The sequence below is a fragment of the Galleria mellonella genome, unplaced genomic scaffold, assembly GCF_026898425.1.
Source record: "Galleria mellonella isolate WM207_F2 unplaced genomic scaffold, CSIRO_AGI_GalMel_v1 utg855, whole genome shotgun sequence".
In the NCBI taxonomy this organism is placed as follows: Eukaryota; Metazoa; Arthropoda; class Insecta; order Lepidoptera; family Pyralidae; genus Galleria; species Galleria mellonella.
The window spans coordinates 729467-755633 of NW_026442164.1; the positions used below are offsets into that span (position 1 = coordinate 729467).

Consider the following 26167-nt stretch of genomic DNA (forward strand, 5'->3'; position numbering starts at 1 on the left):
CTAAAGGCTGATGTGATGATGAGATGTACATAAATGTAAATAAATAAATACGGTACGGAGGCATAACATATTACTCCTTAGGAATGCTCAAGCATGGGAGGCACCATGGATATGGCACAGTGTATTCTGTAATATTTACTATAGGTACCGTTGAAATTTATAGATGGCAGTTGCCATCTTCTATCAGGTGGATCCTCAACTCGTTTGCCATTCTACCTTGCGTGAAAAAGGTAATAATAGAATAAGGTAGAGACTGACATTTGGGAATGGTTTCTATATATATAATTTATTTAATTATTTATTTAACACTTTATTGCACTAAGTAAAAAGAGAAATAACAAATATAGGAAATATTAATGAGAAGTGATACAAAAGGCGGCCTTATCGCTAAGCAATCTCTTGCAGACAACCTTTGGGTAGAGGACATTGAGTAAAAGACAAAGGGTAGGGTTTATATAATAGTGCGCCACACTATTATATAAATATTATCATATACAAACACACACACATATATATATATATATATATATATATATATATATATATATATATATATATATATATATATATATATATATATATATATATATATATATATATATATATATATATATATATATATATATATATATATATATATATATATATTATAAGAATTTTGTAAAAATAGATCTAACTATTGATGGAAAGTAAATTAATGATAAAAGTGTATACAAAAATATAAATAATTAATGAAGCCGGAAAAATTAATGAATACGCGCGTTCTCTGCGTAAACTCCGAAGTAATGAGTTTTAATAAACTTAATTCAAATTTGATACCTTTAAAGATTTGTTTTAGTCACTCTGTATAGAAAATAAGTGGCTCAGTTAAATTTTGTTTTAATTTAAACTATAACTGTAGAACCAAACTGAAACAATATGTAATTACTTTGCGTCTATTAAGTAACGTAACTCATTAATGTTTATATATAATTAAATATATAAAATTATAATTATATAATATAATTTTTTTAAACGTTTACAGCTAGCTAGTTATGTCACATGGGCATGACAACAAAGTGATTAATAATATAAATCTGCTAGGTGGCGAATGAGACTGTCGGTCCGTTACCGCCGCCGCGCCGTAACACTTCTTTCGATTCGCGTTATCGCGCCAAAAACAATACCAGGAATAGTGAGTCACATTTGAATATGAAACTAATTACGTTTTCATATACCATAGTTCTATATTTAATTATATCTCAAAATAACATCGACTTACCAGATTCTAGGAACGTATCTTTCCTGCACGCGCATCCACTTACGGATTGTCACAGGTTTTAACTAATTGTTTAATTGATAAAGCACGGAAAATTCAATATAAATAAGCACTGCTCACAGTCACTTCAACACGGTTTCGAATCGCAACCCGTTGAAACAGACAACTTACGGAGGCACGCCCTCGAGACGACCGCACGGAGCGAGCTTTGAAAGGAGACTGAAGCGTTGAGCTTTCAGCGGTCGTGCGCGTGCGTCGCTTTCTCGACAGCAATTGAGTGTCACATATCTGTCTCTTTCTGTTGTACGCGTATTGCGGTAATTGCTTTATCGCCGCTCGTGTTCCACTGTATGTTCGTAGTGAAAATGAAGAAAACCCGTGTGACGTAGTGGTTACGTAAGAACGTCGGGGTGCATCATGATTTATTTGATCTCTTGATTAATGATTTTTCCCATTTCGCTTTATTTTTATTAATGTTTTATTATAATTGACGTAACGGCACACCGGGGACTTTTTCTTTAATTTGATTAATTTATGCACTTCACAAAATATACATTTCATATATAATTAGAGGAATTCAGTGATTTATAATTGTACTCCTGTTTTAAATGTTATGTCTGAGACTTTATTATTATATACTGGCTTGCAGTATCTGTGATTTTTTTTTTAAAGGTGGAAATTAAAATGGAGTTCTTTTATGGTATAACAATATATTAGAATTTCACTTTAGGATAAAAATGATAAAATATACGTACATAGTAAATACCTATTTCAGTGATAGGAATTTTAATTGTAAATATTGTTTATAAAAATGTAAATATGTTACCAATGTACACCCTGTAGCGAATATATGCAATGACTCCCATCAAGCTGACCTTGATGTTTGGACTCAGTTATAATCGATATCGTAGATAATTGTATAAAATTATTTGAATAATCCAATGTTTAGAAGTTTGAGAAGCTTAACTTTCTTTTTGTTTTTTTTTTTTATTATATGTTATTATTGTATGTTTTAATTTTTATCACAAATTATTGTTAAAATTTTAATATAAAATTATGTTTCTTCCTTTGTTGCTACCGAATGGCTTTATTACACTTCGATTTGCGTGATTTTTTCTTGTGGCAAGTTTATTTTAACAATACATTGATATACTTGCATGTTATGTTTTATGTTTATATTTGTAAACTTCTGTTATGTGCGGTATTATTATTGTAAAATAAAATAAATTGTAAATGATGTCATTGTAAAATAATTATTTCACATTTAATATGTGAGAGCTGTATACACCTTTAATTGATATGTTCATATAGCCTTAATAATTATTTCACATTTTGATATTTTACTTATTCATAACATTGTATAGTTAAATTAACATATTGTTGGGGTGTCTTTTTTTTTAAATAAACATATATTAAATTACTTTATAAAAACAGGATTTTTTTTCTAAACCAATAATCATACGTAAAAATCTTCAAAAAAAAGTATCAATGTGTGAAATGTATTACAATATGTTGGTCTAATTTTGTTACCAGTAGCAGAGAACTATTCATTCGCGTTATAAATAAGACATTTATTGCGGAAATCCTTTCTATCGAAGAAGGAAACAGACTTTTTAGAGTAGTGGGTACGGTCAGCAAAAAATAATATAACATATATTCGTGAAATTAAATTTTTCTTAATTAGAAATATATAATTTTTGCTTACATTATTGATGATTATAAAAAAGATATATTAAAAAAAAATAATGTCTTCCATTGTAAAAATATACACCAATGAACAATGAGATGTTTCATAGACACATTAGATTGAGACACGGAATTGTATACCTATCTACAAGTAGATTTTGTTTCCCAACAAACAGTATCTGCAAAAATGACATTTTCAATGATTACAAAATTAATATGAACAGACACGATAATAAAGCCAAACGACTGCAAAAAGAATCATCGAAATCAGTGGGATTACTCTTGTTATAAGTTCCTACAGATCGATATTGGAATTGAAACATTTCACACACACAAATTACAATACTAGCTCCATAATGTTATAATATTGTTCAACACGTTTCACCGTTATTTATATTTTCTGTTATTCCTGTCTACGATCGACTGGTAAGTAACGCCATATGGTGTTTTTTTTTTTATGGATGAAAATGGTTTGGTAACGCCGCTTGCGTTAACGGGATACGCTGGCGAGGCACCAATGAAGGGTGATAGATGAGAATGAAAACAGGCCAGTTAGCCAATCATGATGAATTCATCAGGAATTAACCATGATAGTTTCCAGGGGAAACCGCGAGGAGGTTATCCTGGTTGGGTATATTGTTAGCAATGGGATTCTTAGTCTTCATTACTAACAATCCCTTTTCCCCCTTAACGCCATATGGTGTTAAGTCCACCATTTAAACTATCTAGGTGTATTAAAATAAAATAATGGTTCCATATTGTTCTGATAAATGCATATTAGTTGGCTAATGCAAAACATTGCAAATGGATCCCAATTCTAACCTAATTCCTAACTATCGTTCCATGAGCGCAGTATAAAATTGTCATTGGCAATAGATTGGATTGATCTCTCTCTCTCTTCGTCCACTTCATTACTGAAGCTTGTGTCCTTGAAAGGTGTCTGTTGCCTCTCTTATGATATTCCTCCATTTCGCACGGTCTTCAGCCTCGCACAGGGCAGCTGCAATTGGTTAAATCCAAGGGTTACTCAGTCCGACCATCGACTTGGCTATCGTCCGCGTGGTCTTTTCCCCTCTATCTTGCCTACAACCATTAGTTTGTCCAGATTGTCGGACTGCCGTCGAGCAATATGACCGAAGTATCATCCTCCTCCGATAGCAGACTGTCGAGTGCCTATCTTTTATGCGGAGTTGGTATTGGATTGATATTGATATTAGATTTAAAAGTAGAACTGTTTTTTTTTTTTTATTTATAGCTTTTATATTTTATAATTATTTTCTGCATCAAGTTAATTTTTATTTTTTTATGGAATTAATTTAATATTTTCTATTCGACTATCACGATGATTGAAAACACGTCTGATGGTAAAAGATTACTGCTATAGCCTACAATGGCAGGGTTATCGCGAGTTTATTATACCAGAAAAACTATTTAATTGTAGGTACTATTCTAATCTAATTCTGGGATAGAGCTGGCTGGAAGAAGATGCATGAATTAGTTGCACCGACAAGAGGAAACTCTTAAATGAAAAGAAGAAGACTATTCTAATTATAAAGATACCCACGCTGCAATCTTTGAGTTAAGGATGACTTTGAAATTTTCTTTCTTTTAGATTCTTGCTTCTACGACTTTCGTACAAAGTCTCCCTTACCTTACCTTACCTTGATGATTAACAACTCAACCAATCGTCGCGAAATTTAATATACATATGCTATACGAATACAATATGGTAAAGACATAAGCAATTGTTTTATCCCGATTTATTAATACATCATGATCATATGGACGAAGTAACGGGTTAAGTCTAGTAATTATATAATTTTCACATCTGGGAAAAGCTTGGTAGAGACATGGCGTAGAATACAATGTTATATTACAAATATAACACCCGGAAAGGAAACCGGAACATTCGATCCGAAGAATTGTACAAATTATCTTCTCCGAAACACCGCCGGGGAAAATGAATTCTGAGTAACTCCCAACAGCATAGTCGACTACAAATATAAATTACGAGTATAATGTAAATTGTACTAATAATAAATACATTTGTCTGCACATTTCCGTGTGGTGATTGAGTAGGAATGTCACACCGCTGCTCTTCATCATGAGAGTATCATAAGAGAGGAGTAGTTACATAAAGGCTGCTGAGAAGACTAGCACGAAGAATGTGATGCATTTTTTTTTATGCAAATTAGAAAAGCAAACAAGCTGATGGCCCACCTGATGGAAAGTGGTAACCGTCGTCTATAGACATGAACAGTATTATGGATATAGCAGAGTATATTGAGTATATTGCCCATGATACCTCCAAGTCGTTGCCATTCTTGAGGACTCAGGTGTTGACGTTTAAAAATCTAGGGAACAGAGAGAGAATCCTCTTACCAGAGGGAGACTTTGTACAAAAGTCGATCGCTTGTGTACCTCTGTCTCATTCGTGTTTCTACCGTGAAGCAGTTGTGTTTGCATGGCTGTGTTTCGATTTGAAGGCTAGGATATGTCGTGAATTTACTGGGTACAGAGGAATAACACAACACACAAGCCTATGAAAACGTGTATACCTCGAGCACTCATTCATTCACTGTCGCTCAATGGCTCTAACTATAGCCATTCTTTTAATAGAATCATTCACATTATCGATCTCGACGATAACTCGTACACTTTTAAATCCATTCGGATTAATCGAATCGGTTTCTACGAACTAAATTACGTGTACTACTGTTTACTCTCATATGTATGGCATTTTAGAATAGAATGACAAATAGACATATAATTATATTACTTTAGGGTACATTAACTACGCCAAATCTGTTTTACAGCCGTTTATGGTCTGGCGTAATGTCACCCCTTCCTTTCTTGATAAAAAGTGGAAGAGATTGAAATGAGTCCCTCTCAAAACATCACCAAAGCGTAATCTTGCCAGCCCGCCTGCCAAGGGTGGCAACTACTGTCAGAACCTTCAAGGGGAGGCTTATGTTCAGCAGTGGACAGTTTAAGGCTGATATGGTAATGATGTTTTACAGCGTGAAAGAGGTCAATGACCGGTCATGCCTCCTTAATTATGCCAAATCTCATATATAAGCAGAAAGGGAGAACAATATATACCTCACGTCTACTTTTTTTTTCTCGAATGAATGAATGAAAAATAATATACAAAAGTCGATTGCTTGTAATGTCCCATTCGTGTTTCAACCGTGAAGCAGTTGTGTTTGCATGGCTGTGTTTCGGTTTGAAGGGTGGGATATGGCGTGAATTTACTGGGTACAGAGGAATAACACCTGAGTCCTCAGGAATGGCAACGCATGGGGGGTATCATGGGCGAAACAGTATACTCTGTTATGTCCATGGTATTTTTATAGGCGATTTGATACCACTTTCCATCAGGTGGAAGTTTATTTGTTTTAGTTGTATAAAAAAAAAAAAACAATATAGGAAATAAGCAAGACAATTTGTTAATGTAAATATAAAATGTAAATTAAATTAACAAGTGGTATAAATGGAATAGTCCCAATGGAAGATGGACATAACGTGTACATATGTATGTAACAAACAAATGAATCAAAACACATCTTGTCTTACTAATTCTACAGTACAATACAATATAGTATAGTAGTATTTTCCCGTGTTTTCTCTTCACCTATCAGTATCATTCTCTCCTGTTGTATGTGTGCTTTTGTGTATGTTTGTGTATATATATATAAATATTTAGTACGAGATGGTATTAGTTTATATATGTATAATAGTACGCCACCTACCCTTTGTCTTTTTTCTTTTCTCAACCTTTGTCTTTTTAGCGATAAGGCCACCTTTTTTTATACCACTAAGGTAGCAAACAAGCATACGGCCCACCTGATGATAAGTGGTTACCGTAGCCTATGAACACCTGCAAGACCAGATGTATTACGCGCGCGTTGCCGACCCTGAAGACACCTCTTTACCCCCCTTTTGAAGAACCCCATGCTGTAGTCTCTTAGAAAAACCTTGGCAGCGAGCTCATTCCATAAACTGAATTTTGTATCATTTCTCATTAAAATTAACTGTATTTTTTGCTATTTTATAAATGATGCAATAATGTGTATCATAAATAAATAAATCCATCTTACCTTACTAATATTATTTTTTTACCACTGAAGTAGCAAACAAGCATAATGGCCCACCTGTGGGATTACTCTACATCTCGGACATAAATTTCAATAAATCGATATTGAAATTGAGACGTTTCGCAGTCTCGACTTGCAACACTAGCGACATAATGGTTCCATATTGTTCTGATAGATGCATATTAGTGCAACTTGCTAATACAAACTATTGTAAATCGATCCCGATTATAAGCTAATTCCTAACTGTAGTTTCATTAGTGCAGTATCAAATTGATTGGTTTTTAGTAATGAAAGAATCCCATTGCTAGCAATATACCCAACCAGGTCGACCTCCTGCCCCCTGGAAACTATCACGGTTAATTCCTGATGAATTCATCATGATTGGCTAACTGACCTGTTTTCATTCTCATCTATCACCCTTCACTGGTGCTCCGTTAGCGTATCCCGTTAGCGCAGGCGAGGTAACCATACCATTTTCACCCATAAAAAAAAAATAGATTGGTTTGATATTAATATTTGATTCAAGAGTAAACCTGCTCATGGTAAACGGTTACCGTAGCCTATGAATATCTGCAATACCAGGGGCATTGTGCACGACTTTTGTACAAAGTCTCCCGTCTCTCCGTCTGCTCGTTTGCCTTCGTAACAATAAAAATAATTCGTAATAATTTTACCAGAGGAAGACTTTGTACAAAAGTCGATTGCTTGGGTACCTCTGTCCCATTCGCGTTTCTACCGTGAAGCAGTTGTATTTGCATGGCTGCGTTTCGGTTTGAAGGGTGAGATATGGCGTGAATTTATTAGGTACAGAGGAATAACACCTGAGTTCTTAAGAATGGCAACGCGTGGGGGGTATCATGGGCGAAACAGTATACTTTGTTATGTCCATGGTATTGCTCATGTCTATAGTCGACGGTTACCACTTTCCATTAGGTGGGCCGTCAGCTTGTTAGAAGGGCAACTTCTAAGTTATATAAAAAAATTGTTTTGCCACAATTCAAGTCAGTGTTTTGTGTGGAGCAAAATCTTAAAATATTTCCTTTCCGCTAAAAGCACATTTGAAGTTGTAGCAATACAAAATAGTGCTTACCAAGTACATCCACCTCACATACATCAGTCATCGTACAAATCATTGGCGTCTAGGGAGCGTGCCACAAATTTGTTTTAACGTTCACTACCAACAATTTACAAGTATCCGCTTCCGGATACTCGCAACGGCATCCGATACGGCACGTGTGTCTATTTTTTCCAGTATTCCAGTTATTTAGACAGATTTTTGGCCGTCACTAGCGTACGTACGTCATCGGTGCTGGATGGAGACTGGGTGTTTGACGTTTTACACGGAGACTCTATATATCACTGAGATTGACAGTTCTAATTGTTAATTTAAGCTGCGGCAGATTTATTTTAAAACAAGTTTTTTTCTTACGACTTAAAAAAACATGAAGCTTAATGCACCTACTTTTTTAAATGATAATGAAATGGTAACTACGCCTGCGCTATCAGTATATGCTGGCGGGGCATCAGTGATAAATGACAGGTGAGGATGAAAGCAGGTCAGTTAGTCCATCGTGATGAATTCCGCAAGAATTAACCACGATGGTTTCCAGGGGAAACCGCACGAAGACGAGCATCTAAATTGTACAATGACAAACTTAATATTATAAATATATTTTTATTTAGTAATTGTTCACTGGCAACGTGGCAACTGGCAAACCAGAGGGAGATTTTGTACAAAAGTCGATTGCTTGGGTACTTCTGTCTCATTCGTGTTTTACCGTGAAGCAGTTATGTTTGCATGGCTGTGTTTCGGTTTGAAGGGTGAGATATGGCGAGAATTTACAGGGTATACACAGCCATGCAAACCCAACTGCTTCACGGTAGAAACACGAATGGGACAGAGGTACCCAAGCAATCGACTTTTGTACAGGTGGCTCAGAACAGGTTTTTATGGCAGTCTATGGTGGAGGATTATATTTTTTATATATTGTTTATTAATTATAACTGTATTCTTCTAAATTAAATAAACAAATAGATTACATAATAAACTATATAATAGCCGTGACTACGATAATACTCATACGTTGCCATTCCTGAAGTTTTTTTTTTATACAACTTAGAATGGCAAACAAGCCGACGGTCCACCTGATGGAAAGTAGTAACAGTCGCCTATAGACATGAGCAGTACCATGGACATAACAGAGTGTACTGTTTCGCCCATGATACCATGATAATAGTCTAAGGTGCTATGCCTCTGGTTAAACTAAGCTTCAAGTATTGTCAAATATTTTAAACAATTATAAAATTCAAGTGTCAAACATCTAGACAGAAAAATCCTCAAAATAATAATAGGGACAATAACGGGTCATTGTCCATTAAACAAACACCTATACACAATAGGAGCCACAGACAGCCCTCTATTTCGAGGCTGTTTCGACGCCGAAGAAACGGCTGCTCACGTAATCCTGGAATGTGAGGCTGTGGTCCATCAACGTTTACAAATCCTCGGAACGGTGAGGTCGCTCCGTGAGGCCTGTTAAGAACCCAGGAAGCTTCTACGCTTCTGGGCGGAGCTAGGTTGGCTGCACTAGCCACGACTCATACGCACAATGGCCCAAGTGAGAGGCTGAGCGCGGAAAATGGAGTCTTTTTCACATTTACATTCACAAAATACAAGTGTCACACACTGCGGATACCCGTTTACGGTAGATTAATATGATTCACAAATGTAATTGTGGTTATATTATGAACCGCAGGTTACAATTACGTTCAATTCATATTACGTGACTGTTGTAACTTAACTGCGAATCAGTATTAGCATTGTTATTATTATATGCGACAAAATTTTGGGGTCATTGCACATTTTAAATTATTATCGAGGCAAATTGCGTAGTGCTATCAATATACCCTGTCAGGTCGATCTCCACGTGGTCCCTCCTTGAAACCATCGTGCTAAATTCCAGGTGTATTCATAAATATGGGCTAACTGACCTGCCTTTTCATTCTCATCTATCAACTCTCGCTGGTGCCCCGCCAGCATATACCGTTAATTGTTACGATTTCATTGTTATCCATTAAAAAAAACTATTATGTATGTACGTATATTATGTACCTAAATACCATATATTATGAACCATCATAAACTAAAACTAGTATTTGTTTGTTTAATTTTGTTTATATTTGTTTAATTTAGTATTGTCTAATTTTGTGTATCGTTTACTTGTATTTCATTTTGTGCAAATTCTAGTGGCTGCCAAATTACTATTTAAGTATATAATTATGTATTAGCTGTATTAGTTTGTCTTAAATAAATAAATAATAAATTTGACTTAAATTTACTTAACAAATTAATTCATATTTGTCCTTGCAGTAAAAAGACATCGCTGTGATATCAAATTCAAATGCAAACAGTGCCCCAGAACCGACCCTATTTTTCCATAAAAAGTTACTTCGACGCCATATACCCTACAATGATATAGTTCATAAGTATATTAAAATATAGATGACAGAATCTGATTGAGTAGCTTTTTAATTTATCCACTGTAAACAAGAAATGAAATCTTTCCTTAATATAATATTATATACAGATAGAGAGATTATATATAAATTAGTATAAAAATACACACACATACATATATATATATATATATATATATATATATATATATATATATATATATATATATATATATATATATATATATATATATATATACCAGAAATTTTTTAACATCTCTGTAAATTATTAACGCTCATTAATTCTTCTCTTTCCGTGTAAATAAATAAAGCTTTATTTGAGAAATCAGTTCAGGGTACGATAGGGCTGATATACCTAAAGAAGGTAAAAGCCCTTAAAATAATAATAAATAAAAAAAAAGTCACATGTAAAAACTAACAACTAAGATAATGACAAATGTAATCAAAATTAGTGTTAAAAAAAAAGGAGAAAAAAAAAGCTATAATTAGATTTGCCAATTACTGTATACAGCTGACTCGAGCTCTCAGTTGCAACCAACCTTGAAATAACATAACGGACACCCATCCAACAATAATCCATTCTATACATAGCTTGACCCTAGTGGGACTAACAAAAGAAATATTTATAAGTATTGTTTTATTCAGTACAGCGATGCGGTGTGGCAGCATAATAAATAGTGGCAAGCGTGAACTGTATCAAATAAATACATTATTGGGTACGAAATAAAACAATGAACATTCTTGCGATTTACAAGGCTGGCTGAGTGGATAGACAGGGCTCGTATGGGCAACAGGAAAATGTAGGTGGGAGATCCTCGCATGATATTGTTTACTTTATCAGACTGCAAAAAAAAAAGGTGACAGATGCACGACGTTGCATCTGTCACTTTAATCTTAGGTTAAGTTTGCACAATTCAAATTTAAATCATATTTATTTTAAATCTACTGCAGGGTTCGGAAAGTTGTTATCTGTTGAGAAAGGCACGCAAGAAACTCAACAGTTACTCTTTTAAATCTCTGTAAACATACTAGTTGACTCGGCAAACGTTGTTTTACCATATACATTATTTCTAGAACTATACATGAAGTTTTCTCGTACTACAATTATTATATTCGATTGTCATCTTGCAATTCTATTGCGGCATATAAAAATCGCGATTAAAAATAGGCGTTGGTTGTAAAAGCTTGAAAATTTGAATTTGTATGTATTTTTCAATGCTAAATCATAATAAAATAAAAATAAAAATTTTTGTCATAAAAATAAAAAATAATATTTAGGGGTGGGTCACCCTTATCAGTGAGGGGTATGAAAAATAAATGTTGGCCGATTCTCAGTCCTGCCCGATATGCACACAAAATTTCATGAAAATCGGTAATGCCGTTTCGGAGGAGTTTGTAGCAATCACCGTGACACGAGAATTTTATATATTAGAGAGATATATATATACATATATATATATATATATATATAAAATTTTGTTTTGGTTTTCTATCGCACCTTCAGTTCTAATTCGTGAAGACTTGTACGAATAAGTTGCTCTTTATCTCGCTTAATAAATATATCCGCGAATATATAGATATATAGCGAACAAAATCACAGATAAAAGCTAGTAATCGTTCGTACTGAGCGTTAGTAACTTGCAATTTATTACTCCCAGCCCTTTCGAAATATGTCACGAATCGGTAAACGAACAATCAATATCATTGATACGATATATTCGTACGTAACAGCTAGTGGTTCTTGAATTACCGATATGCAGTACCATTGGTGATATCTGTGCAAAATGATTTACTCTCACAGGACAGGAGATGCTGTGGATACGATTACAAAAGATTACAATAGTATCCTTGTTATAAATACAAACAGTTTTTTTATAACACACGGGGGCAATTAAGCATGCGGCTCACCTGAAGGTAAGTAACTACCACTGTCCATGATCACCCGCTACACCAGAGGCATTGCAAGTGTGCTACCACCCTATTAATACAATTACAAAAAAATACTACAGTGAGAAGACAATAGATGGCCTTGTCGTAATTCGTTTAAAGGACCAGTCAAATCACATTTTCTTTCACTGTAGTAACTCTTTTCCATTCCTTTGTAATTTTTGGACTAGATTTGTCATATTTCCTTGTGTGTGCTATGTATGTATTTATATGTGTTTATATATATATATATATATATATATATATATATATATATATATATATATATATATATATATATATATATATATATATATATATATATATATATATATATATATATATATATATATATATATATATATATATATATATATATATATATATATATATATAGTTATAGTAAGTAGTTTAATAAATTATATGTATTTGATATTTTTGTGCATTACATTACATTTTTGTATTTTATGCACGAAAATTTCATTAGGAATTAAACTTCGCGGTATTTCCTCTAAATAATGAACGTGTGAATCTACGGTAAGATCTATCAGTATATCAAAATTCATTCAAATCGACTCAACAGTTGATATACGATTGAAAAATAATTGTGTTCCACAAAAAAAGCCATCTTCAATGTTGCAAGACTAATTATTTTGATATAAATACTAAACTACTCATTCGATTTTGATAAAATTTCTATAGAACCAATCTATAAGTATATCCTTTCAGATCAAAGAACAATTTTCCAAATCGGTCCACAACTGACGGAGTTATGAGGTAACAAACATTTTTTTTTAATACAACTTAGAATAGCAAACAAGCTGACGGCCCACTTGATGGAAAGTGGTAACTATCGCCTATAAACATGAGCAGTACCATAGACATAACAGAGTATACTGTTTCGCCCATGATACCTCCCATGCGTTGCCATTCCTGAGGACTCGGATGTTATTCCTCTGTACCCTATAAATTCACGCCATATCCCACCCTTCAAACCGAAACACAGCCATGCAAACACAACTGCTTTACGGTTAAAACATGAATAGGACAGAGGTGCCCAAGCAAACGACTTGTACAAAGTCTTCCTCTGGTAAACTCGTTTGTAATCTTATAACGCCTTAACGGCTTAACCAATCATTATGAAATTTGGTGTACACGCACTTTGTGGGATGGAAAAGGATATAGACTACTTTTTATCCGGGTCAGTAAACATATCCCGGTTACAGAATTAAAGCTAGTTGCAAATAATAACAATTGAACTAACCGCTCCATTGACCGTGGTCGTCGTTTCTAAATCTATCAATAGTTTAAGTTTATGGAGTGGCCCGTATCGATACATCTGTAGCTCTACTGTCGTTATGATGAATAGATTTGTAAAGTCCAACAATGGACTAGGCTCCATTAGGCGTTTTCTATCTATTTCCTAACAATAAATTATCGTTTCTAACGTGATAAATGCAAATGTGTCTGTCTGTTTGCAGTGTTTCCATTTTGCATTCTAATATTAAGTATTTTATAGAATTTTGAAAAATATATTTTGTTAAATATTTTACAAATGCGTAATATAAATAAGTATTTTACATTATTAATATAATTAAGTATTTTTAAATAAACATATTTCAAATACCTTTGCAAATACGACTAAACTGTGTGTATATGGCTTGGGATATGGCGTGAATTTACTGGGTACAGAGGAATAACACCTGAGTCCTCAGGAATGGCAACGCGTGGGGGGTATCATGGGCGAAACAGTATACTCTGTTATGTCCATGCTACTGCTTATGTCTATAGGCGACGGTTACCACTTTCCATCAGGTGTACCGCCAGCTTGTTTGCCATTCTAAGTTGTATAAAAAAAAAATTACTGCCCTTATATATGTGAACTAGGCCATTTATCTATTAGTACAAGAGTTGTTTGCATATAGAAGAAAAAAAAAGTACAAAGAAAACTAGAATATATGTGAATATATAAATACTTTTTTTAGTGAAACTACCATGGCGTCTTCCCGGTTCCTGAGCTTAGGTAAGTGTAAAATAATCCACGCCAATCGAGCCGAGTACACAGGTCAAAGCAATAAATAGCGAATACATACCGCCCACAAATCTTAGTTAAGCTATTAGTGAATTACACACCGACTGTACCCACCACTGAGATGTACAGAATAGAATAGACTATCTGAGGATTCTAAAATTCAAACAAAGTATGACGATTCCAAATTTGTGTTTGTGTAAATATTTAGGCTTTTTAACGACCATGTAATTTTAGACATAATACATTTAAATAAATACACATAATGTTAACAGAGATTTAAAAGAGTAACTGTTGAGTTTCTTGCGGGCTCTTCTCAGCAGATAACAACCTTCCGAGCCTTAAAAACAATTACGATTTAAAAGTGCTTGTAAACAAGTCTATTTAAATAAAGATGATTTGAATTTGAATCTAATAGTATATACTTTATCCCACAGCTTTCCCCACGTGAATTAGTAGTTCATACGTTACTTTGCGTAAACGAGATCTTGGATTCGATTCCTCATCAAGCGAATTTAACCAATTAACTTTTCTGAATCGACCGGTGTTCTAGGAAGGGAGTCTTAATTTGGAACTGGAGTCCTCCGAATCAGATCGCAGTCATGGGATCTCCAACTGGCTATCACCAGTACTGATTTTTGGAGAGTAACGCGGTCGGGTAGTAACCGGAGGCATAGGGATCTAAGGACAGCGCCGACCCGGTGTGGGCAATATAGTAATGTATTAACCCGATCAACCTGGTGTAGGCAATTTTTTTTTAATAATAATAACTGTCTTTATTGAATAATAAATTACATAGATTTAGTTAGATCTACTAGCAAGCGAATTAGGCCGAACCTGTATCTCAGTAGATAATGAAATAACTTCCTTTGACTTAAATATTTATAAAAGACGTTACAATATCGAATATAAACACACTCAAATTTGCAATGTTCAAGATACTTTTGGTGTAATATATTGTATCCGTTATGGGCTACACTGAAATTGGCGATAATCTTCTTTCTTCAGGGAAAACGCCATCAGAAACTTGTCCAAGAGCGCCAAGGATACTAAGACAAGGCCAAGTCATCACTACCTTTAAAATAGGTTGTTATTGTTACTGTCTACTCTTCACTTGTCAACTCGGTGGCAGTTAAACCGCGTTTAACATGTTGGGAATACAGTTAAACGCATGTTGTGCGTCGCGCCGCCCTCGTGATTTACGCGATAGTGGGACTTGTCGATGCGCGTGCGCATTCGTGTGTCGCGAAGATAAGAAATACAATCTATTTACTACTATTCAATTTCAGCGACGGTAACAAGGAAACTAAATCTCTTATAATTATTAAAAACTAGCGACCCGCCCCGGCTTCGCACGAGTGCAATACTGATACTAAATAGACTAAAGAGTTATTTAAAAATTAACCTTAATACTAACTAAAGTACGAACATACAATTTCGAAAAAAAATGTCGTGCTCAAAAACGCGATACTGCAGTATGCATGTATTATACATACACATAAAGCTTCCTCTTGAATCACTCTATATATTAAAGAAAACTGCATCAAAATCTGTTGCGTAATTTTAAAGATCTAAACATATATATGAACAGACAGATGATAAGCGACTTTATTTTATATTATGTAGTGATAACGATATGAAGGTTTGTATATTTGTTACTCAATCACACTTAAATGGCTCAATGAACATAAATATAATTATGTACACAAATTAAGTATACTCTAACTTAACAAATACACTACCTAGTTACTGATTCACGCAAAGCTATGGGATAAAGCTAGTTAATTACAATTATATTAAAGGAATGGCAACGCATGGGGGTATCATGGGCGAAACAGTATACTCTGTTATATCCATGGCACTGCTCATGTCTATAGGCGACGGTTACCACTTTCCATCAGGTGGGCCGTCAGCTTGTTTGCCATTCTAAATTGTATAAAAAAAATATATCAAAATTCATAATGACTAGTTAAACCGTTAAGACGCTAAGAGATAACAAACTCACTTTTACATTTATATTTAAATGAACCCTGTTCTGTGCACCATAACTGTGAATTTTTTTACTTTGACTTCCACTAGACAAACTTTGCCTAGTGTGGATCCATAGCTATATTGTACCATAGACTAATTTTGTTTTAGAGAAATAAAGTAATTCTTATTTTTTTTTATTCCACTTGTATTTGTTTTTTATATATATGGACTTAATCAATTACGTTCAACATACATAAATGAAAATTGAAAAATCACTCTCTACGAGTGTTGAAAACGCGATGTAAGTAAGTCATGTAAAAGAACTTCGCTACCCATTTGTTATTATTAATTTGCATCATAAATTCTCCGGTATGATCATTTATTTTATTTGTTTGTTTATACACACTTCTTTCACTCACACCCACACAATTTCCGTGAGTTTCGGTGATGGTATGACTCATAGCCGCCCACAAACTACCATAAACCGTAAACTAATAGTTGCATATTATACATTTTTAACGTGGGTTTAAAACGGTGAAAGCACACAGTAATTAACTATCAAATAATCGATCTCTTGTAACGGCAACTAATTAATGATTGTTTCCCAAAATATATTACTATCTTGAATTGTTGTTTCATCTATTAACACCTACTTACAAAGAAAGTGGCGTGAATTTACTGGGTACAGAGGAATAACACCTGAGTCCTCAGGAATGGCAACGCGTGGGGGGTATCATGGGCGGAACAGTATACTCTGTTATGTTCATGGTACTGTTCATGTCTATAGGCGACGGTTACCACTTTCCATCAGGTGGGCCGTCAGCTTGTTTGCCATTCTAAGTTGTATAAAAAAAAAAAGTGATAAATATTTGTTCAGTCACGAGCTATTTCCCGTAGTATTATGTACTAAACCCACGTGAATCAGTATATAAATAACTAGGCAGACTTCAAATTATTTTTATGATATTTTATTTTTAATTGTATTGACATTAATGCATATATATTGGCTACCTATCAATATAATTTTGCTACACCCAAACAGGGTTTCATGTTCTTACTCATCATAAGAACATTTTTTTTTATGGGTGAAAATGGTATGGTAACCCCGCCTGCGCTAACGGGATACGCTGGCGGAGCACCAGTGAAGGGTGATAGATATATATATGATGAATTCATTGGAATTAACCATGATAGTTTCCAGGGAGAACAAAGTATAGCAATGGGATTCTCAGTCTCCATTATAACAATCCCTTTCCCCCATCATAAGAACATTGTAACAACTCTATATTATGTACATGAATGCATTATAACAATAAATAAATATATAAAGAATTCTATGTGTTAAGTTTGAATATAATCTACCTCGGTACTAAATATCATTGAAATGCGTTCAGCCGTTTAAGTTTAATTTACTAACAATACAAACACCTTTACAAACAAGTCGCAAGTTCATCTTGCTCTCATTCGCAAGCCAAAGCATCTAGATACCAGCTTGGAACTCTTGACTCGCTTTAAAGACGGGTTGAGAACTGTTGACGAACCCAAATTCACAAGCGGTATCGAGCCTTTAAGTCTCTTGCGAAACTTTGCCTCCCTATGCGTCTTCTACTGCTTGTATAACGGATTGTGTTCTGAGGGATTTTTTGAAATGACACCCACAGCTGCCTTTTATCATCGCACCGCTCGCCATCGACAAGGAATTCTTTCTTACACGCATGAACCTAAATGGTCAGAGAAATTTTCTCCCACGAACGCTCAGACTGTGAAATGACCTCCCGGCCGGGGTTTTCCTTAAAGACTACAGGTATGGGGTTCTTCAAATTATTTTAAGATTTCCTCAGGATTGGCAATGCATACGTGACATCCCTAGTGTTGCAGGCGTCCATAGGCTACAGTAGTAAATTTATTATAAATACAAACAATTACAAGAAATAATCTTAAACCTATTGTGAAGGTATTCCGTTTTCTTTGCTGAACGCATTTCAATGAAATTTAGACTAAAGTGAGAACCTAAAGGTGGAGAGATGGATTATATCTTAAAACTTAACACTGGGATTAGTCTTCTTTATATATTTATGTTATTGGATAATTAAAAGCTCATGTGATACCGTTTTCTATCTCGGTAATGTACAAAAAAATATGAAGTCTCTGAACTTTACAATGTTCTTATGATGAGGTATTAGGTGTTAGTTTTACCACCAAGTTCAACTCCTAAAGAGAGGGGGGAAAGGAATTGTTAGTAATGGAGACTGTGAATCCCATTGCTAGCAATATACCCAACCATAGTCGACCTCCTCGCGGTTCTCCCTGGAAACTATCATAGTTAATTCCTAATGAATTCATCATGATGGGCTAACTGACCTGTTTTCATTCTCATCTATCACCCTTCACTGGTGCCGCGCCAGCGTATCCCATTATCGCAGGCGGGGTTACCATACCATTTTCACCCATCAAAAAAAAAACTCCCAAAGAGACTTTGCGTGAATATACAATAGATAGGTATTGTTCTAAATTTGAATATGTTATATACATTTTATACATAGTGTATTGTTATAAATAGTTGTTTGAGTAGCCACGTAACGCGTAACTAATGACTTCCTATCTGTCTGTCACATTGCCCCTGGTGGCGATATGGCGTTGTGGAGACGGCTCTTGGAAATAATACCCACCTCTGAATCAATACGAGATTCCTTTAAAATTAAACATTGCATCTTAATACCTTTACAAGGTTTAAAAACCCTTAAAGGGATTGAATTACGGTTCAAGCGGTAAATTTTTAAAATGGCCGCAACTACAAAATGGCGGCTTGCTTTATAAAAAAGATGTTTTAAAAAATGTTTTTAGACTAAATTATAAGGAAAATAAAACAAATGTATTATAATTTGTATTAAATTCTAACCTATGTATTTTAATGGTTTGTTTCTATGTAATAGGCGACGGTTGGGAGTTGTTAGTTAACCATTTTAATATACAGTTACGAACAAAATTTTTGAAATATTTAATACTTACATAATAAATTTATTAATTACGTGCTAAATAAATCTATAAAAAAAGAAATATCACCGTCAGTTTGCATGGTATTCCAAGTCGTATAAAAAAGAGAAATCACTTTCATAAAGAGTCCATCCCTACACTAATCACTCAACAGGACATCATTAAGCATCGGACTTAGCTATTCCAACCGGATACCTACATAGTTGGCGAGAAAAAACGCATCTAAATCCGAACACGGGAAAAAGCGGCCACGGATGCGCACGCGCCGATAACCGTTACTGCTGTCTAGTTTAGTGATGTACCCAGGCAAATTGATACCGGTACTGACTTTTTTTAATAAGTGAAAATGAAATGATAACCTCACCTGTGTTATCGGTATACGTTAGCTGAGCACCAATGAAAGATGATAGGTGAGAATGAAAACCGGTCAGTTAGTCCATCGTGATGAATCCTAAAAGAATTTATCACGATGGTTTCCAGGGGGAACCGCGTGGAGGTCGATCAGATAGGGTATATTATTAGCAATGAAGCAGTTAAATCCTATTAGTAACAATCCTTTTCCATCCCGAATACAGACTTGATTTCCTACTGGTATCTGAATACTCGAATACTCGATATTTGTAACTTGGTATTCTAACACAGATTTAGGGTACTCACGATATAGGATTACAAGTCGTATGTCTATCATAGGTATATCTGTTTCAACTATTTCTACGTATTTTCCTTAATTATTACCAAAGGAAATAGATTACTGTACATTTATTATACTCATCAAAGTAAATTTAAAAATTCATTTTAAAAAGTACTTGAGTCTGATAAAGTTAGCAGGCGTCCATAGACAATGACCGTTTACCATCAGATAAGCTATATGCTTATTTGCCACCTTTGTGGTATAAAAAAAAAACTATTCAAATACCGGTACAAGTAGTTAAGTACATGTTCGAATCTTCACACTCGAGTCAAGATTCAAATTTGATCGAATACCAAAATAGTCGAATACCGAAACCTACCGACTCGACACATCACCAGTTACTGTTGGCCTGTTAACAATTAATCGTTTCCGCCGTACATCTACTTCCTATTAGATAGAAGTCATCCTCAGAGATTTGAATGTCGTTTTAAACGTCGGGTTAGATTAAACTTGTTATATGGTTAAATTTAACGGACATAGAAGGGTGCTGGGATTATTTTTATTTAAAGTGTAGCTTTTTTTTCCTATAGTAATTTTATTTTATTTTTTATAAAGTAAAGTCTAAAAATAAAATTTTATACCAAAATTTTATATCTAATTTGAATTATTAATTCAAGTTATAACAGTAATGCTGGCCTATACTTTGGTCAAAGCATCTCCATACGCATTCATCGTGAATGAATAAAAGAATAAGGTGTTTTTTTTTTTACAACACAGGGGGCAAACGAGCATGCGGCTCACCCGATGGTAAGTGACTACCGCCGCCCATGGTCACCCACAACACCTACGGCATTGCAGGTATGCTGCCGGCCTTTTAAAAAGGAATATGCTCTTTTCTTGAAGGTTATGTTGTCGTATCGGTTCGGATATACTGCCGCTGGTTGATTCCAAAGAGTGGTTGTGCGTGGGAGAAAGTGGCTTGAATAACGCACGGTGGAGGACCGCCACTAATCCAGATGGTTGGGATGAAATTTTAGTTTATGGCGGGTTGTATTTGTTGTGTTTGAGTACCGTTACAAATTTTTCAGATTAGTCCGTATCATTCTGAGCTGGCATGTGGTCCCGGCATAGAATAAGCCACCTCTTTCTTTCCCGTGTGTGTCGTAAAAACCAACTAAGGGAAGGCGAGGGATAGACAGCAGCGTCTCTCTTAAAACATCTCTAAAGCCTAACTGCGCTTTCCAATCAGCCTGCCAAACGTGGCAACTACTGGCAAAACCCCTAAGGGGGAAGCTTATATTCAACAGTGGACAGTCAAAAGTTCGTATAACGATGATGATTCTGAGTTCAAGAGAAGTTGAGCAAACGGATTGAGTATTTAAAAAGGTGAGGACCTAAAAAGAATAATCGATATCGGTGCAGACAAAGATATTGTTATCGTGTAACTTACATATAAAAATATGAGTGTACTAGCTTTTACACGCGACTTCGTCCGCGTAACAGAGACATGTCCATTAACCAGGATGAAATATGTCTATGTCCTTCACCACCCCACGTAGTACCTGTACACCAAATTTCATAGCGATTTGTTAATCCATTATGACGCCAAGAATTGGCAAACAAACAAACTCATCTTTCCTATTTATTATAATAATATTAAATAATGTTTTTTTTATGTCAAGTTAAGTTATGTTATGTTAAGTTAATTTGCCTTTTTTAAAATTGGTTAAAGACATAACGATGTTTAAAAAGCACACTTGCAACGGAAACCAAACCGTCACTGTTGGTTTGGAAAGCTCTTTAAAAAAATTAATCCCTTCCGGATCTCAATCTATATATAAATGAATGTCCCAACAAAGATACATTTTTATATATGTACATTTAATTCTCAGGATATCATCCTCATCACACCATTCCGGATTTATGTCCAATTCTTTTACCGTCACTGCTGTCAGCCTCTGGAATAAAATCCCTGTAGTCCTTGGAGGGAAAGGGATTGTTAGTAACGGAGACTAAGAATCCCATTACTAGCAATATACCCAACCAGATCGACCTCCTCGCGGTTCCCCCTAAAAACTATCATGGTTAATTCCTGATGAATTCATCATGATGGGCTAACTGGCCTGTTTTCATTTTCATCTATCACCCTTCACTGGTGTTCCACCAGCGTATCCTGTTAGCGCAGGCGGAGTTACCGTTACCATACCATTTTCACCTATAAAAAAAATCCCTGTAGATCTAAGCATATCTCAAATATAAGCAGATCTAAGCACCCAATAAGCATATTTTTAAAAGACTTTTAATTATTTCGGTAAGTTTGCTATAATTATTTCACATATTTTTCACCACATCTGCCCTTCATACGCTTTCTTTTTTTACCTAATGCTTAACTGGTAGAGAGTAGAATAAAGAATAAATAAATATCAGTAGAAGTAATAAAGTAAAGGAAAATTATTGCTTCTACTGCATACGGCTTACCTGATCGTAACTGACTACCGTCGTCCAAAATCACCCGCAACACCAGAGACATCGCAGTCGCAGGTGTGCTGCCGGCCTTTTAAAAAGGAATACGCTCTTTTCTTGAATATACGGTTATATAAATAAATTCATGATTCATTATATCTGACTAAAACAATCATTTTCTAGCTGCGTCAGTAAAATAATTTATAAGAACAATAAAATAATATTACATGTTCCATTTTAACTAGGTATTATTGAGTTTATTTTTAATTGTACAGGTTTTACCCTTGATCATTTTATAGTTTTTTTTTTTCAGTTTCTCAAAGGTAAGAGATCCCTTTATGATATAAGTCCGCCATTGTATATTAAATCTTTTAAAGTGCTGAATATAAATTATGTACAATAAATATACCAGAACGAGACTTTGTACAAAAGTCGTTTGCTTGGGCACCTCTGTCCAATTCGTGTTTAAACCGTGAAGCAGTTATGTTTGCATGGGTGTGCTTCAGTTTGAAGATTGAATTATGACAGTAAATTTACTGGGTACAGAGGAATAACACCTGAGTCCTCAGGAATGGCAACGCATGGGGGGTATCATGGGCGAAACAGTACACTCTGTTATGTCCATGGTACTGCTCATGTCTATAGGCGACGCTTACCACTTTCCATAAGGTGGGCCGTCAGCTTGTTTGCCATTCTAAGTTGTATAAAAAAAAAATATAATAATAATAATACTCCATCACTATCACTAAACGGTATTGGGACTATTTATTCAAAATTGCATAAGCATATATGCAAAGCGTTCGTATGTTTGTATGCGTCGTGTGATCCCACCAATCAATCACTATTGGTATAAGGGGCGACCTTGTCCGCATGTCGGCCGATGCATTGTTCAATATTCGCCGAGCACTTTACGTATGTAATACAATATTTATTGACTTTCGATATGCTGCAAGCATTTAAAAAACTAATAAATATGTATTGGTTTTTTTTTTATATATATTGTAGGCTATGGATTCGATACTTCAATTAGCTATTTCAAATAACTATATAGGTATATGGCAGGTTTTTTTATGCAACTTAGAATGGTAAACAAGCTGACGGTTCACTTAATGGAAAATGATAACCGTCGCCTATAAACATGAGCAGTACCATAGACATAACAGAGTATACAATTTCGCCCATGATACTTCCCATACGCTTCCATTCCTGAGGACTCAGGTGTTATTCCTTTGTACCCTGTAAATTCACCACCATATCCCACCCTTCAAACCGAAACACAGCCATGTAAACGCAATTGGTTCACGGTAGAAACACGAATGGGACAGAGGTGTTCAAGCAAACGACTTTTGTACAAAGTCTACCTAATTTTAAGGTTTTCTAATTCAAAAATTTCACAGTTCATTAATTATGTGTTAAATACAAATTACGACGGATACAAGAGTTGACGTTTGAAGGCGATAAATAAGAAACATTGTCACGGCCCTCGGCGGCGTGGCGGCGCGGCGCGGCGTTACATCGCCACCCGTTTCCATGTCTCTTCCTCATAGCGCACAGAAATAAACACGGCCGATATTTGGTGGTATTTACCCTACATATTTATCAATAATATTTCTCATTGTCATTTTTTTTTTAATCATTTCAAATATTAAGTTGAGAACGTTAATAAATTTAGCTCACCGAAGTGTTACAATGTCGCAAATATCTGACAATTTACCAGACATAGTACAAAAGACGTTTGCTTGAACACCTCTGTCCCATTCTTGTTTCTACTATTCGTATTCGTATTCGAGGAGTATGAAGATAAAACATACAGATAGATTTTAAGTTAGACCACCAGATTTTAAATACGATCATAAAAAGTGCATCCGATTTGATGCAGTAGGTTTACAATGATGCCGAAACAAACATACAAATAAGCAGAGACAACATTCCTTTACCAGAGGGAGACTTTGTACAAAAGTCGATTGCTTGGGTACCTCTGTCCCATTTGTGTTTCTACCGTTCACGGTAGAACTGCTTCAGCTATTGTGTTTGCATGGCTGCGTTGCGGTTTGAAGGGTGGGATATGGTAGTGAATTTACAGGGTATAGAGGAATAACACCTGAGTCCTCAAGAATGGCAACGCATGGGGGGTATATTAAATCAACAGCTAGACGCGCCGTGGTAATATGGAGGCATTATTTTTTTTTTTTTTTTGTTTTTGGCCTCATGTTTCTTTGGTGAGAATATTTAGTTTTGCTCATAAAACACTACGTAATAATACGTATGTACATATCAAAAGTAGTCAGAAAGAGATTGCTTAGCGATAAGGTCGCCTTTTCTCATTAAAATTTACTATATTTATTATTTTTATAAATGGCACAATAAAGTGTATATAAATAAATAAATGAAACAAAAAAGTACGCACTAAACATCAAAAAATCATTCTTTATTAACCTGCTTATTATATTATTTTCCCCACAATACTAAAGGGGGTTGAGGCTGTGGCCCCTTAATACAGGTTACAGGGCTCCTAAACAGGTTAATATAACCTATCTAGTAGCCTAGTTCCAAAACCACAACTACTGTACCCTTATAAAACTATAATATTAATATTAGTTAAGAAACTACAGTTATGTTTTTACGAATAAATCTCATTTCTCTTCTGGAGTCGGTTAAAATTAAATAGAGTACTCGTAGGTATCATCTACCGAGAGACTGTAGTAGCGATACGCTCTCGGGATGCAACTGCAAGACAATTGCATTTGATTAAGTCGATTACAAGCCAATTGATTGATGCTACCATTGTATTCCTTGGTTAACTGGTGTACCTACACATACAATAAATTATGTTTCATTTGGGATGATAAATTAAATTAAATTATTGAATCTACATATTACTAGCTGACCTGGTAAATGTTGTTTTGTCGTATAGATTAAAAATAGAGAAACCCAAATCACCTAGTGGTATAAAATACATTTTACCACGTATTCTCATGCCTACTAAATATAACATAAAAATTTTGTCGTGAGATTAAACTAAATTACACTATAAGCAATTGTAATTTTTGTGCATGTCAAATTATTGACAAATTTTAATATAAAATATTAAAATTATGCTTTAAATTTACATAATATAATGTCCAATTCAAACGATATATATGTAGGTATGTATTCTTCCACGCACAACCACTCTTTGGAATCAACTTCCAGCAGCAGTATTTCCGAACCGATACGACAACATAACCTTCAAGAAAAGAGCATATTCCTTTTTAAAAGGCCGGCAGCACACCTGCAATGCCTTTAGTGTTGTGGGTGATCATGGGCGGCGGTAGTCACTTACCACCAGGTGAGCTGCTCGTCTGCCCCCTGTGTTGTAAAAAAAAATTTATGTTTATATATATGTATATATAGACATCGGATAAAAAAACGAGCATTAGTTTCAAATACAACTATCAACCATGTATAATATTAAAACAAAAATATATAAATTCACATGTTTATATTACAAGATATTATTCCTAAGATAAAAGGAGTGTTTAAAACACTTTATTAACAATGCATATTTATTTACATGATAACGTCAGAGAAATAAAGAGATACCTACATATCTGTATTGCGAAAAGATTATCTTGTTTATATAGATGTCGAAGTTG

General features: G+C 34.7%; 1 protein-coding gene across 2 annotated transcripts in view; it reads right to left on the reverse strand.

The window, feature by feature from the left end:
- LOC113513679 (fibroblast growth factor receptor homolog 1-like) overlaps positions 1–1487 on the reverse strand; it is a 123854-nt gene extending 122367 nt beyond the window's left edge. For both annotated transcript variants that reach the window (XM_052901999.1, XM_052902000.1), the window contains exon 1: positions 1262–1487. The gene's annotated coding sequence lies outside the window, so the exon portion shown is untranslated. The remainder of the gene's footprint in view (positions 1–1261) is intronic.
- Positions 1488–26167: the final 24680 nt, after the last annotated feature.